The following is a 14,880-nucleotide window of genomic DNA, read 5'->3' as shown; positions in this document are numbered from 1 at the left end:
AACAATTGTAAATATCTATGCCCCGAACATGGGAGCAGCCAATTATATAAGGCAATTAATAAGAAAAGCAAAGAAACACATGGACAGCAATACAATAACAGTGGGGGACTTTAACACCCCCCTGACTGAAATGGACACATCATCTAAGCAAAAGATCAACAAGGAAATAAAGACTTTAAATGACACACTGGACCAAATGGACTTCACAGACATATTCAGAACATTCCATCCCAAAGCAATGGAATACACATTCTTCTCTAGTGCCCATGGAACATTCCCCAGAATGGATCACATCCTAGGTCACAAATCAGGTCTCAACCGGTACCAAAAGATTGGGATCATTCCCTGCATATTTTCAGACCACAATGCTTTGAAACTAGAACTCAATCTCAGGAGGAAAGTCGGAAAGAACTCAAATACATGGAGGCTAAAGAGCATCCTACTAAAGAATGAATGGGTCAACCAGGAAATTAAAGAAGAATTAAAAAAATTCATGGAAACCAATGAAAATGAAAACACAACTGTTCAAAATCTTTGGGATACAGCAAAGGCAGTCCTGAGAGGAAAGTATATAGCAATACAAGCCTTTCTCAAGAAACAAGAAAGGTCTCAAATACACAACCTAACCCTACCCCTAAAGGAGCTGGAGAAAGAACAGCAAATAAAGCCTAAACCCAGCAGGAGAAGAGAAATAATAAAGATCAGAGCAGAAATCAATGAACTAGAAACCAAAGAACAGTAGAACAGATGAACGAAACTAGGAGCTGGTTCTTTGAAAGAATTAACAAGATGGATAAACCCCTGGCCAGACTTACCAAAAAGAAAAGAGAAATGGCCCAAATCAACAAAATCATGAATGAAAGAGGAGAGATCACAACCAACACCAAAGAAATACAAACAATTATAAGAACATATTATGAGCAACTCTATGCCAGCAAATTAGATAACCTGGACGAAATGGGTGCATTCCTAGAGATGTATCAACTACCAAAATTGAACCAGGAAGAAATAGAAAACCTGAACAGACCTATAACCACTAAGGAAATTGAAGCTGTCATCAAAAATCTCCCAAGAAACAAAAGCCCAGGGCCAGATGGCTTCCCAGGGGAATTCTATCAGACATTTAAAGAAGAATTAAGACCTATTCTCCTGAAACTGTTCCAAACAATAGAAATGGAAGGAAAACTTCCACACTCATTTTATGAGGCCACCATTACCTTGATCCCAAAACCAGACAAAGACCCCATCAAAAAGGAGAATTACAGACCAATATCTTTGATGAACATGGATGCAAAAATTCTCACCAAAGTACTAGCTAATAGGATCCAACAGTACATTAAAAGGATTATTCGCCACGACCAAGTGGGATTTATCCCTGGGCTGCAAGGCTGGTTCAACATCCGCAAATCAAACAACGTGATACAATACATTAACAAAAGAATGAAAAAGAATCATAAGATCCTCTCCATAGATGCAGAAAAAGCATTTGACAAAGTACAGCATCCTTTCTTGATCAAAACTCTTCAGAGTATAGGGATAGAGGGTACATACCTCAATATCATAAAAGCCATCTATGAAAAACCTACAGTGAATATCATTCTCAATGGGGAAAACCTGAGAGCTTTTCCCCTAAGGTCAGGAACGCAGCGAGGGATGTCCACTATCACCACTGCTATTCAACATAGTATTAGAAGTCCTAGCCACAGCAATCAGACAACAAAAAGAAATCAAAGGCATCCAAATCGGCAAAGAGGAAGTCAAACTCTCACTCTTTGCTGATGATATGATACGATACTGTATGTGGAAAACCCAAAAGACTCCACCCCAAAACTGCTAGAACTCATACAGGAATTCAGGAAAGTAGAAGGATATAAAATCAATGCACAGAAATCAGTGGCATTCCTATACACCAACCACAAGACAGAAGAGAGACAAATCAAGGAGTCGATCCCATTTACAATTGCACCCAAAACCATTAGATACCTAGGAATAAATCTAACCAAAGAGGCAAAGGATCTGTACTCAGAAAACTATAAAATACTCATGAAAGAAACTGAAGAAGACACAAAGAAATGGAAAAACGTTCCATGCTCGTGGATTGGAAGAACCAACACTGTGAAGATGTCAATGGTACCTAGAACAATCTACACATTCAATGCAATCCCCATCAAAATACCATCCACTTTTTTTCAAAGAAATGGAACAAATAATCCTAAAATTTGTATGGAACCAGAAGAGACCCCAAATAGCCAGAGGAATGTTGAAAAAGAAAAGCAAAGCTGGCGGCATCACAATTCCGGACCTCCAGCTCTATTACAAAGCTGTCATCATCAAGACAGTATGGTACTGGCACAAAAACAGACACATAGATCAATGGAACAGAATCGAGAGCCCAGAAATGGACCCTCAACTCTATGGTCAACTAATCTTCGACAAAGCAGGAAAGAATGTCCAATGGAAAAAAGACAGTCTCTTCAACAAATGGTGTTGGGAAAATTGGACAGCCACATGCAGAAGAATGACACTGGACCATTTCCTTACACCACACACAAAAATAGACTCCAAATGTTTCAAAGACCTAAACGTGAGACAGGAGGCCATCAAAATCCTAAAGGAGAACACAGGCAGCAACCTCTTCGACCTCAGCCGCAGCACCTTCTTCCTAGAAACATCGCCAAAGGCAAGGGAAGCCAGGGCAAAAAGGAACTATTGGGATTTCATCAAGATAAAAAGCTTTTGCACAGCAAAAGAAACAGTCCACAAACCCAAAAGACAACCGACAGAATGGGAGAAAATATTTGCAAATGACATATCAGATAAAGGGCTAGTAGCTGAAATCTATAAAGAACTTATCAAACTCAACACCCAAAGAACAAATAATCCAAACAAGAAATGGGCAGAAGACATGAACAGACATTTTTCCAAAGAAGACATCCAAATGGCCAACAGACACATGAAAAAGTCCTCAACATTGCTCGGCATCAGGGAAATCCAAATCAAAACCTCACTGAGATACCACCTCACACCAGTCAGAATGGCTAGAATTAACAAGTCAGGAAACGACAGATGTTGGCGGGGATGCGGAGAAAGGGGAACCCTCCTACGCTGTTGGTGGGAATGCAAGCTGGTGCAGCCGCTCTGAAAAACAGTATGGAGGTTCCTCAAACAGTTGAAAATAGAGCTACCATAGGATCCAGCAATTGCACTACTGGGTATTTACCACAAAGATACAAATGTAGGGATCCGAAGGGGTATGTGCACCCCAATGTTTATAGCAGCAATGTCCACAATAGCCAAACTGTGGAAAGAGCCAAGATGTCCATCAACAGATGAATGGATAAAGAAGAGGTGGTATCTATACACAGTGGAATATTATGCAGCCGTCAAAAGGAATGAGATCTTTGCCATTTGCCAACGACGTGGATGGAACTGGAGGGTGTTATGCTGAGTGAAATAAGCCAATCAGAGAAAGACATGTATCATATGACCTCACTGATAGGAGGAATTCTTAATCTCTGGAAACAAACCGAGGGTTGCTGGAGTGGTGGGGGGTGGGAGGGATGGGGTGGCTGGGTGATAGACATCGGGCAGGGTATGTGCTATGGTGAGCGCTGTGAATTGGGCAAGACTGTTGAATCACAGATCTGTACTTCTGAAACAAATAATGCAACATATGTTAAGAAAAAAGAAAAAGAAGAAGATAGCAAGAGGGGAAGAATGAAGGGGAGTAAGTCGGAGGGGGAGACGAACCGTGAGAGACGATGGACTCTGAAAAACAAAACTGAGGGTTCTAGAGGGGAGGGGGGTGGGGGGATGGGTTATCCTGGTGATGGGTATTAAAGAAGGCACATTCTGCGTGGAGCACTGGGTGTTATGCACAAAGAATGAATCATGGAACACTACATCAAGAACTAATGATATAATGTATGGTGATTAACATAACAATAAAAAATTTTAAGAAAATAAAATAAAATAAATGTCACAGAAGAATAAAGACAGACAAGACACTCTTATTATAACTGCACTACCTCCTGCTCTAAGTTTGAAGCACTTTCCGGTACTGGCTATCTCATTTTAACCCCCCAGGTCACCCTGATTGAAAAGGCTGGTACGAGCATCACCATCTTTCAGCTGAGGAAATCAAGGCACAGAAAGATTAATGGCAGTCCTAAATTTTACAGTGTAAATCTACAGGTTGGTAGGAAAGAGGAGCAGGAATTAGGAAGACATAAAGAGGGAAATCTGTTGAAAATTTAAAAATAATAATTACACGCAAATATTTAGTTCCCAAATCCCAGTGAGCTGGCAGGGCTGGGTCTCAAAAATGCCATCTGGATGCAGAGTTGGTGGCAGGGCCGGTCCTTCGGGCCCCGCGTCTCAGACCTTCCCCAGGCCCCAGCAATGCCCCTGAGGTCTGGCAGGAGGCTGGCCCCACACCACCGGACGGTGAAGAGCAGTTCGCCCAGGGCTGGATTTGGTGAGGTAACAGGGCTCCCTCACTCACCAGCAAACCAGACTCAGATGACCAGGCAACATTCTTGACTAATCTCCTCACCCAAGAGCTGGAGAATGAGCTTTCATTAATCTTGCTTTTGAAACACTCAAGCTAACCCCAGTTATATCACCAAATTGCATGGCCCGAGAGATTAATAGGGCAGTTCAATCAGTGTAGAGCTGACATTTGAAGTTGTCGGTGAGATTCCTTCATTTTGAGGATAAGGAAACGAAGTCCCAGGAACTCTGTGATATTTGCAAAAGAACACAACTGTATTCATTTTCCAAGCCAGCAAGCCTGAGTTCCTATGTTACCTACAACTGAGGTATGATGTTGTGTCTCCTTACCTTTTAACTACAGTGTGTTTCTAGAAACTACAGGATTAGAGGATTATCAATTTTATGTATGTGCATGTGTGTGTGTATATGAAATACTCCATATCATATGACATATTACATAATAACATATGTAACACAATCATATTTACAAATTATATATATAATTTAATATAGTATAATCTCCCCCATTGGAAGGATATTAAAATTGGTGAATGCATCCCTGAACGTTATTAAATCACAGCTGAGACACAACATAAAAGCAAAGATAAAACAAATATAAACCACTAAAATTATTTAAAATTGTTTGAGTATGTGTTAGTTCCTGTGAAATAAGCATAAATATACCAAATATGTTTGGGACGAAGAGTACTATTCACTATTTGGGAAATGTATAAAATTAGAATTGTTTCATAAATCTTGCTTCTTGGAAACTTAGAAGGGCTTCTTCAGGATGGCGCAGTTAGCCTGGTCTTTTAAAATACAGTCTGGGCAAGTCTTAACTGTTGTCCCCCTCTTAGTGAGCAGAGGCATTCAAACATTCCCCCGCCTGAGTGCTAACTCAATATGCCATCTAGAGGCAGGGCCTTTTTCCATGCTGCCTAATGACAGTGAAGATGGGGTTCCACATCCTCAGGTAGACAAAGGCCATCCTGCTCTACGATAGGTCACCTGCCCCAAGAAGGCCACCAGCTGTGAATCGCTTGGCTTGTCATTTCGATAGCCACTGCTAGAGAAAAACACATTTCCTTCCTGAGTGGTGTTTTTCAAAATCCCCAAATTGTAAGTTTTGGAAGGACTTACAAGATAGAATGCAAAAATTCCTAGTCTTAATCCTGGAAAAAAAAATTTTTTTTCGCCAATATCATTAAGCACAGCCAGGGGCCGGGACATAATCGGGGCAAAGCATTTCAGAATAAAGGGGGATTAGCCAAAACTCCATCATTCTACTCAAAATGTCTTTTTGATTTCCTGAGAAACCTTCCCGGCAGGAAAACAGATTCTAATTCTTCCAAAGACAAGCAGAAAGGGAAAGCATCCAGGAAGATGCGTGTTGGTCTAACACCGAGAACCTAAAGCACTGAGCACGGGCTGGTGGGGGGGAGGGGGAGCCAGGGACTCGGGTGGACTTCACCTTTTCAGGCTTTCTCTCCTTTCGCTGAAAAGGTTAGGTGGGTTCATTACAGACTGTGCTAAATTTGCAGGATCTGCATGGAGATTTTAAGGTAAAGACAGACGGGAAGAGAGCATAAGAAGAGCAGTGGAAACCGCAGGGACAGACCCCGTGAATTCTGCATGCCCGAAGAAGCTTGCAGATATTATCGCAGGCCAATGGTGCGGTGCTTCTCAACACGGGCACGCCTGCACCAGCTCCAAGTACTAGCTGTGTCTTGGGCAAGTTATTGAGTTCCCCCAAGCCTCCCATCCTCAGCTGCGAATGGACACAGAGCAGTATCGACTTCTCATGCATGTTGAGATGAAATGAGGGGATGTGTGTGAAAGCTTCTCGGCAGAGAGCCTAGCCAACAACAATTCAACACACATTAGCCGGCCGATGACTAGAACAATAATAGTCATAGTTCAAACAGTCATAGTGGCTCTCTGAGAGGCAGAACTAAATAAATTTCTAACTCCCTTGACCTACCAATAAATCAACAGGGAAAGCAGAAAATAAACGTCCTCCGGACCTAATTTGGTTTTCGAGTTCTCTAATGATTGCACAAAGGACGTACGCAGAACAGGCCCCATCCAAACAATCCCTTCACATTCATTAACGTTATTTTCAAATTTAGTAAGTCAACAGAGTGTTCATTTTCTAAACTCATTAGAAGCCAGCGTGTTAGAGTTCCTGAATGTTCAAGGGCCAGTTCGATCTCTGTTTTTGGTAGCTCTGACACGATTACAAAATTTGCCAACTTACAGTGATTTCCAGAAACCTGACTCACGCCCCATCAACACACACCCATCGCCCCAGAAGGCCTTTCGGGTTTCCTACCGGCCTCCCTGGTCCCAGGGCCTGTGGCTGTTGAGGGAGGGTCTTGTCTAGCGCAAGGGCAGACCGACAGCCACGTTCTAGCAGAACCCCAAGCTGGGGAGTCGGAAGCCTGCGTGAGCAGACGTGCTTGGAACAAATGCTCACTTAGCCGGGGGCCCCGGGTCTTCTCATGCCACAGGCGCAGGCCTCACGTTCTGGACTGCTCAGAGAAACAGCAAAAGGGACGCCTTCCGTCAACACTCTGGTTCACACCGCTGCTCTGAGGGGCTGTCTGCGAGGGGGGAAGGAAGGCACAGAGACATTTGTGAAGTCACCTTACTGCACTTAATGGGGTGAGGAATGTACCCTAAGCCTCAGGGTATAGATGAGGAAACCAAGACTCAGAGAGGTTCAACCCCACTTGCCCCAACGACGCAGCTAGGAGTCAGAATCCGGACCCATGTCCGTGAGCTGCTAGACCCACGTCCCCTACAAGCACCCAACAAGGTGAGCCTCTCGCTGCTTCTCGCCACCACCCCACAGCAAGTTGTGGGGCTCCCACCACCCTTTACCTTACTCACCCTCAAAGCCCTCTCATGTCGGGCAATAATGTCTCTGCGCCTCCAAGGGCTTGTCCACGTCACACCTCACTTAGCGCAGCGCCTGGCGGCTCGGGGCCAACGGCCTGATGTAAATCTTCCCTCTGGACCCCAGAATACAGCAAGCCTGTGTCCTCTGCTTGTGATTATCACATAAATGGGCCTCGCTGACATCGAGCTTCCGAAAACAAGCCTCTTTCCACTAAGTAACAGGCTAGTCAGTAATTAGAAGATGCACCGGCCTATCATCCAAAGCACTTCACATTAAGAAAAGGATTGATTCAAATTAAGGACCCTACGGACACTTCCCTACCTTGCGGGAAGGAGAGAGATTACTTTAACATACGAGCCGATTTCACTACTTGTGAGTAAAGATGTCCCTCTGCCACTGGGTCCTCAGAGAAGCAAGGGAATTCTAAGCACAAACGAGTGAATTATCCCCAGTTGAGAGCTCTTGGAGGAGGAGGTCCTGATCATGAGTATCACTGGGTCTCCCCACCGGAGGCACAGACTCCTATCCATGTTAGAAAAATGTCATAACTGTTTTCTTCATTAATTTGAAAATAGTTCTTCCTCCAGCGATTCCCCTTTTGTAGGAATCCAATATTTGAAGACGTGCCCTCTTTTCTGACTGCTTGGAAAATAATATATTCTTTTACCCCCCCCCCCAATACTCTCAAATCATCCACATTTCCACTAAATGAGAGCAGCCACACACACAGCTATTTGGAAAAAAGGAAATACAGCTGAATTCATCTCAAATCTGTGTATGTGTTTAAAGTCCATGCATCTGCCCAATTTTAGGGCCTAAACTGAAGATTTCGGGTCCCATGGATCCTCCAGGAAAACCTCGGCTGAGTGAGCTGCGAGCTAAGGATGCTCTTGGTGGAAAAGAAGTAATGTGCAGGGAAGAAAAGTACTAGAGGAGACCCCGACAGGGAGCCAGGCTCCACCCAGACACGCAGCACCTCCCTGAGCTGACAGGATAATCCCGCCATGCTGTGCGCTTGACCGAAAAGCACAGCCTGCCAAAGTCCGCACACACGGGGCCCTGTGAGGGCCGGTGCTTCTCTGACAGCCAGTGGCAAACGTGCCCGTGAAAACCCCCGTCTTCGGGTGGCAGAGACAGAAGCACCTTTCATCACTTACCCTCCGCCTCTAAACTCCTCATCTGCCCCCGCCCCCAGCTCAGAATGTCCCCCCTTCCTCTTGACTGCTGATCTCCCAAGCTCTACGTGCTGCCATTTGCCCAAACCATCCAGATTCCTATTCTGACCCCCTGCTCGCTGACGCCCTCTTGATAAGAGACCTGGGTGACGATCGGCCACCCTGCCTGCCTTCCCCTTTTAGACACCGCACACAACTTCACCTCTCGTGATGGTTTAACCACAAGGCACTTGCTTTTGTGGGGATGTGAAAATCAAAAATTTTTTTAAAGCAGCTAGAATCACAGAGCTAGAAGGAACTTTAAAAACTGTACCACACGCCTGCAAACCCTTTCCTGGACTGCTGGCTCTTCAAGGGCAGGACCGTGTCTTCATCACCCTTATCCTGGTGTACACCTTCTCCAAAGTGTTGGCTGAAGGATGGCCCCCTCGGTGACCCACTCTCAGCAGCTGGTCATCTACATGACAACTTAACCGCTAGGGACAAGACTTGGGTGGAGCAAACACCAGGCTGGTAGTTAGAAGGTGTGAGTCCCAAGTTCAGCTCTGCCATTGGCTGGCTGTTCAATGCTGGGCAAACCACTTAGCCTCTCTGGGCTTATTTCCTCCTCTCTGCAGAGCATGAACAAGACTTCTTTTTTTTTTTTTTTTTAAGATTTTATTTATTTGACAGAGAGAGAGAGAGAGAGAGAGAGAGAGAGAACAAGCTGGGGGAGTGGCAGGCAGAGGGAGAGGGAGAAGCAGGCTCCCCGCTGAGCGGGAGCCCAATGCGGGGCTCGATCCCACGACCCCAGGATCATGACCTGAGCCAAAGGCAGATGCTTTGCCGACTGAGCCACCCAGGCGCCCTCTGAACAAGACCACTTTTAAAGGACCCCATGGCTCTATCGGGCTCTGCTTTCAGGTTTAAGAATAAGTTCCTTTAGGGCGCCTGGGTGGCTCAGTTGGTTAAGCGACTGCCTTCGGCTCAGGTCATGATCCTGGAGTCCTGGGATCGAGTCCCACATCGGGCTCCCTGCTCGGCAGGGAGTCTGCTTCTCCCTCTGACCCTCCTCCCTCTCATGCTCTCTGTCTCTCATTCTCTCTCTCAAATAAATAAATAAAATCTTAAAAAAAAAAAAAAAGTTCCTTTAACTTGCTGTGGAAACAAAAAACTGACTGAGTTACTATGAATTAGTGAAAACCTAGAGATCAAAATATTTCCTTATTTTCCAGGGATGGTTTTGCCCTCGGTGCTTTAGAAAGCAAGGACATATGACAGGTCATCCCAGATCTCTTCCTTTCAGTTCCATAATTCTGTGACCAAGTGAGGACTTCTGAAAACACTGTTCTAATCCTACTACTATTAAGTAGCTTTTATAAAAAGTGGCTTTTATAAAATAGAGAGTGTGGGGAAAAAAAGCAGAAAGATTTTCATTTTTCCTGGAAAGAAATGGGGCAAGTGCTTCAGGCAGTGCTGTCAACATCAATCTGCTCAGCCTCAACACACGGCATCTGCACACACTGAAGGGGCTGAATCTCCAAACAGAGAAGCTTTAGTGTTACCCTCAGTCAAGAAATCGCCACAGCACAGGAAAAACTCCGGGAGGAGGGTAGGGCACGGAATATCTCGAATCTGTGGCATGTGGGAGTCACGAGGATCCCCACCCACGGTTAGGGCAGCCATCCAGGGAACCAAGTCAACACACAAAAGCAATGAGCAACAGGCTTCATCGCCCAGCTGGAAACGCTCTCTCCACTTGCATGTGCCTTACCCCAACGGGACCACAAATGTCATTTTCTTGTTTCCTCCCTCCTCTATACAGAACTATCATCCAGAACAGCAACTTCGGAGTAATGCTGATAAGGGTGACTTGCAATGATCTGGCAGATCACGGATTCCCAAAGTAAACACAACAATATATGAATGACCATTAAAAAGGTTCTCAAAATAAATGATCTATGTATAAATAAAAAGGCATTTTTTTAAATGCTGTATTTTTCAAGTTCTTTAACAGGACAAATAGGAAAACCCGGAAAACAAAACTGCAAACTCCCTCACATTATCTCATTTTCTACTAGAAGAGGCATTCTTAACAATCTTCTTCACAGAGATATTGATCAAGGAATGACCACAAGTGAAAACAGTTTATTGTAACTTGGATTCTTTTTTTAAATTATTATTTAAAAAGCCTTTCCCTGCTCAAATAAGTCAATGAGCTTGGAGTGAGAAGTTTCTAAATTTTCAGTGGCGCTAAACATATATCACCGAGGATGCCTTTGTTCTTGATGTATAAACATTTTTTTTACTGACATTCAACCTATTGACTAATGGTGTCATGGCAGCCCCCCGTCCGCCTCCTGGGTACCCTCCCTGATGAGTTCCCCACCCCACCCTGCCCAACAATGCATATTCTTAAGGCAAGGGACTTGGGGGCAGCAATATACAAAAACGTGTCCACACATTCCCACTGATGTGAGCCTCCTGGCTGAGCTCATGGCCCCTTGTTGAGTTTTCATTTGCACTTTTTGTGATGTGCCAGTTAATTTAGACAAAAATGTTGAAAAAGGTAAAAAGGAAAAAATACTGAAGGAACAATGTATTTTTTTTTTTTAACGATTAGATGCTTTGGGGCGCCTGGGTGGCTCAGTCAGTTAAGCGTCTGCTTTCCGCTCGGGTCATGATCCCAGGGTCCTGGGATTGAGTCCCACACCGGGCTCCCAGCTCCCTCTCCCTCTGCCCCTCCCCACTGCTTGTGCTCTCTCGTGCTCTCTCAAATAATAAATAAAATCTTTTAAAAAAATGATGTCTTGGGAAATGTAATTAGACACACTTTGCCATAAATCGTCTAAGAACTACCATTAGTCAGAATATATTTTATGGCTAACGTGAACTATCCTTGATACCTTTCTCCCAAACTACTTTCCTCTGCTAAGGCAAAAGGAAATAAATCTGCAAACAGTAAGACACTTCCCTATAGGTAGTGTCTTCATTTGCTGGAATCACTTATCTTGTCACAAACACCCCAAAGAAGCAACTACTTTTGTGCAAAGACTTTGAAGTAAAATTAGATAAGTAATATAACTTTTCTTCACTAAAACCCTTCGCTTCTAACTATTCCAGTGAAGCTGTTTATATTACAACATCAATCCTTCCAAGGAGACCTGGGTAAGCCCAGGTCTTGGCACAGGGCCTACCACAAAGCAGCAGCTTAAACCAAATCCAGAGGTTACCTCGATTCTCTTTTCTATTAGTTCTACAGTTTAAAAACATGTAAAAACCTGGCCTAATCCGAGGGATTACCGGCTCTCTGACTCTACCCCTCACCAGCTGTGTGATACTAAGCAAACATTCCACCTGTAGGCCTCAGTTTCCTCTTCCATAAAATGAAGATTAATCTCTTAGCATTGTCACGAACATTCAATAAGTTAGTAGAGTAGCACTGTGTGCAGAATGGTGTCTCATCACCATAACCATTATGCGTCTTTCTCTGTGAATACAAGTTCAATAACACTGGATGATGGCAGAAGGATGGACAAGTGCCTGACCCAGTACAATGCACATGACAGAAACCAGGAGGTGGTATATGGGTGCTCACTGTAATGTTCCTTTAACTTTTCTGTACGTTTGAAAAAATTCATAATAAGACAGTGAAAGAAATGCACAGGGGGAAGAAATATGTGAAAAAGAAAGGGACATTAGCATGGTAGCTTGGTCAACTCTTACTTCCCCCCAAATGTTACTCATCTATAATGACAATGCACAACATTAGCATGACCTTTACAGAAATCTCACCTTTGTGCTCAAACGTTTGAAGTCTTACAACTATCCCATCAGAAAGCTACTCCAAAGAGCACCCCCATTTCAGACAAGAACAGACTCAAAACCCTGCTGAGGATCCTACGGTTGACAAGCATCATCAAGGAGAATTAAACACGGTTCTACTACATCTTTCCCACTGCAGGAATGACTCTACCATTTGTTTAGTACCTGTCTTCATGGAAAAAATCACTCTGTTGTTCCTCACTGTGTCCCCAGAGCCCAGTTCCTGCCACAGCAAGCACACAAAGATTGGTAGTTGGTTGAATGGATGGATGGATGGATGGATGGTAGGAAGGAAGGAAGGAAGGGTGGGTGGGAGACTGGGAACATGGTTTTTTGTTCCACTCATGACATCCAAATTCTACCCAATACAGTGATTGTAAAGAGCTTTATTTTTATGAAAATTGTACAATATTTTTATTATAAAAGTAACACATATTTATTACAGACAACTGTATTACTTCTTACCAAAGAAACAAAGTTAATATATTTCCTACATGTGGATGAGAGTAGACATTTTTTTTCCCTCAAGAAAGACTTGAGATTTTCCAAATGTATCTATTCAGGACCTCCATTCAGATGAACAGTAGAACTCCAAACACAGTTCTGAGCCGTGCCCTGGGGTCGGTCCAGCAGAAGCAAACAGAGTGGTGAGAGGTTTGCAAATCATGTGCCATAGGGAACAGCTGAAGGAACCAGGTCTACTGACCACACAAGAGAGAAGACAGACTGACAGGAGAAGTCTTCAAATATTAACAGGGCTGCACATGGCAGAGGGAGCAAACCTTTTCTGTGAGCAAACAAGGACCAATGTGTAGACATTAAAGGAAAGAACATTTTCGCTTGATATGAAGAAAACCCCAGATGCATGAGAAGCTGTGGGAAGAAGTGAAACTCATTTACGGAGAAGCTCTCTCAAAATCAACAGCCTCATCAAGATACTGCACACATGTGTGCAGAACTGAACTAAGATAACTTCAAAAGTAACAACCAACTCCTCTCCCATGTGATTCCAGATCCCTATATACACCTCTGTGACGGGCATCATATACACTGGGGTTCCCGACACATGGCACACATGTCTCACATGTCTCACACATTCACACAAAACTGCCAAAGACGAATCACAAATATTTGTAAAACCAAAATTATGTAGTAAGAAAGAATTTCTAACTCTAATTATTGAGTCTCTCCCAGAAACTTTGGAAGAATGATGTGGATACTCCAGGGACAAACGTTTTAGTTCAAGCTGTGATGCCCAAAATTGAAGGACTGCATGGTACAGGCAAAAACAATTGGGAAGCAAGTCCAACCACCTGATTTTGCACTGCCCAGCTGTGTGGTCTGGGGCACACCACTGCCTCTCTATAGAGGCCAGTGTGCAAAAGCACATGCAGTGTTATTCAATACGGTAGCCGCGAGCCACATGGGCCTTCTTGGGCCTTTGCAATGTGGTGAGTGCACCAGAGGAATTTTTAAGTTAAACATAATGTTTAATTATATCTCATCATAATTAATTTATTGAATTTAAACAACCACACATGTGGCTAGTGGCTATAGTATTAAATAGTAAAGCTCTAATGATTCCTGGAAAGTCTGTGGAACCATCAAATTCCAGACCAATTTCAACCCATCAGCCTGTGGAAGACCTCAAGAGCACATGGACAGCTGTGTGAGAAGGAAGAGGGATGGAATCCAAGGCCCAAAAAGGGAAGGCCCTCTGGGCTCCCAGCTTCTGCCTCTTCAGTGCACCATCACTCTGACCTGCTGGAATGGACAGCGTGGTGGCCCTTTGTCCTTTAATGTCCAGAGCTGGGCTCCTCATCCAAGTACAGCAGGGGAACTATCAAAGTCCTCTGGGAAGATGACCTGTGAAGGACAGTGCCCTATGGGAAATACCACCAGCCACCTAACCCTAATATGAAGACATGAGTGAATTATTAGTGGATACTAGTGAATAGTTCGTGAACATTACTGAAATCCAACGTTCCCTGCCGAGTACAAACAGCTACCCCTAAATGACTTAAAATATCTCTTACGAAGTATACTATCAGATTTATGTATTTTATGTATTTATGTATTTACTTCAAATCCAGTTACACAACCAACTCCAAAATCTCTTTCACAAGTTTGAAAACACACAGTGAAAACCAGGAAATGTGACTTTTGAAAGAGCAGTCTAGGTTGCTTCTTTAATAAATGTAAAGAGTCCGGGAAAATTCCCTTTTAAAAAATTGCCAGACAGGGACACCTCGCTGGCTCAGTCGTTAAGCATCTGCCTTCAGCTCAGGTCATGATCCCAGAGTCCTGGGATCGAGCCCCACATCAGGCTCCCTGCTCCATGGGAAGCCTGCTTCTCCCTCTCCCACTTCCCCTGCTTGTGTTCCCTCTCTCACTGTGTCTCTCTCTGTCAAATAAATAAATAAAATCTTTTAAAAAAAATTGCCAGACAATGTTTATAACAGGCAGAGTCCAGAGATTGCCTTGGAGACAGATCTCCTAACATAC

At 43.8% G+C, this 14,880-nt stretch overlaps 1 protein-coding gene across 5 annotated transcripts in view; it reads right to left on the bottom strand.

The window, feature by feature from the left end:
* Window positions 1-14,880, bottom strand: part of CARMIL1 (capping protein regulator and myosin 1 linker 1) — a 312,830-nt gene that overhangs the window by 211,506 nt on the left and 86,444 nt on the right. Inside the window, exon 2 of one of the 5 annotated variants that reach the window (XM_028107429.2) lies at window positions 6,971-7,097. The exons of the other annotated variants lie outside the window; for them this stretch is intronic. The gene's annotated coding sequence lies outside the window, so the exon portion shown is untranslated. The remainder of the gene's footprint in view (window positions 1-6,970; window positions 7,098-14,880) is intronic. 5 annotated transcript variants of the gene reach the window in all.

This window comes from Eumetopias jubatus, unplaced genomic scaffold, assembly GCF_037043125.1.
Source record: "Eumetopias jubatus isolate StellerSeaLion01/CBP00866 unplaced genomic scaffold, mEumJub1_p1.0 scaffold_6, whole genome shotgun sequence".
Lineage (NCBI taxonomy): Eukaryota > Metazoa > Chordata > Mammalia > Carnivora > Otariidae > Eumetopias > Eumetopias jubatus.
Note: the sequence above shows the minus strand (reverse complement) of the source record. Positions and strands in the feature narration are given on the sequence as shown.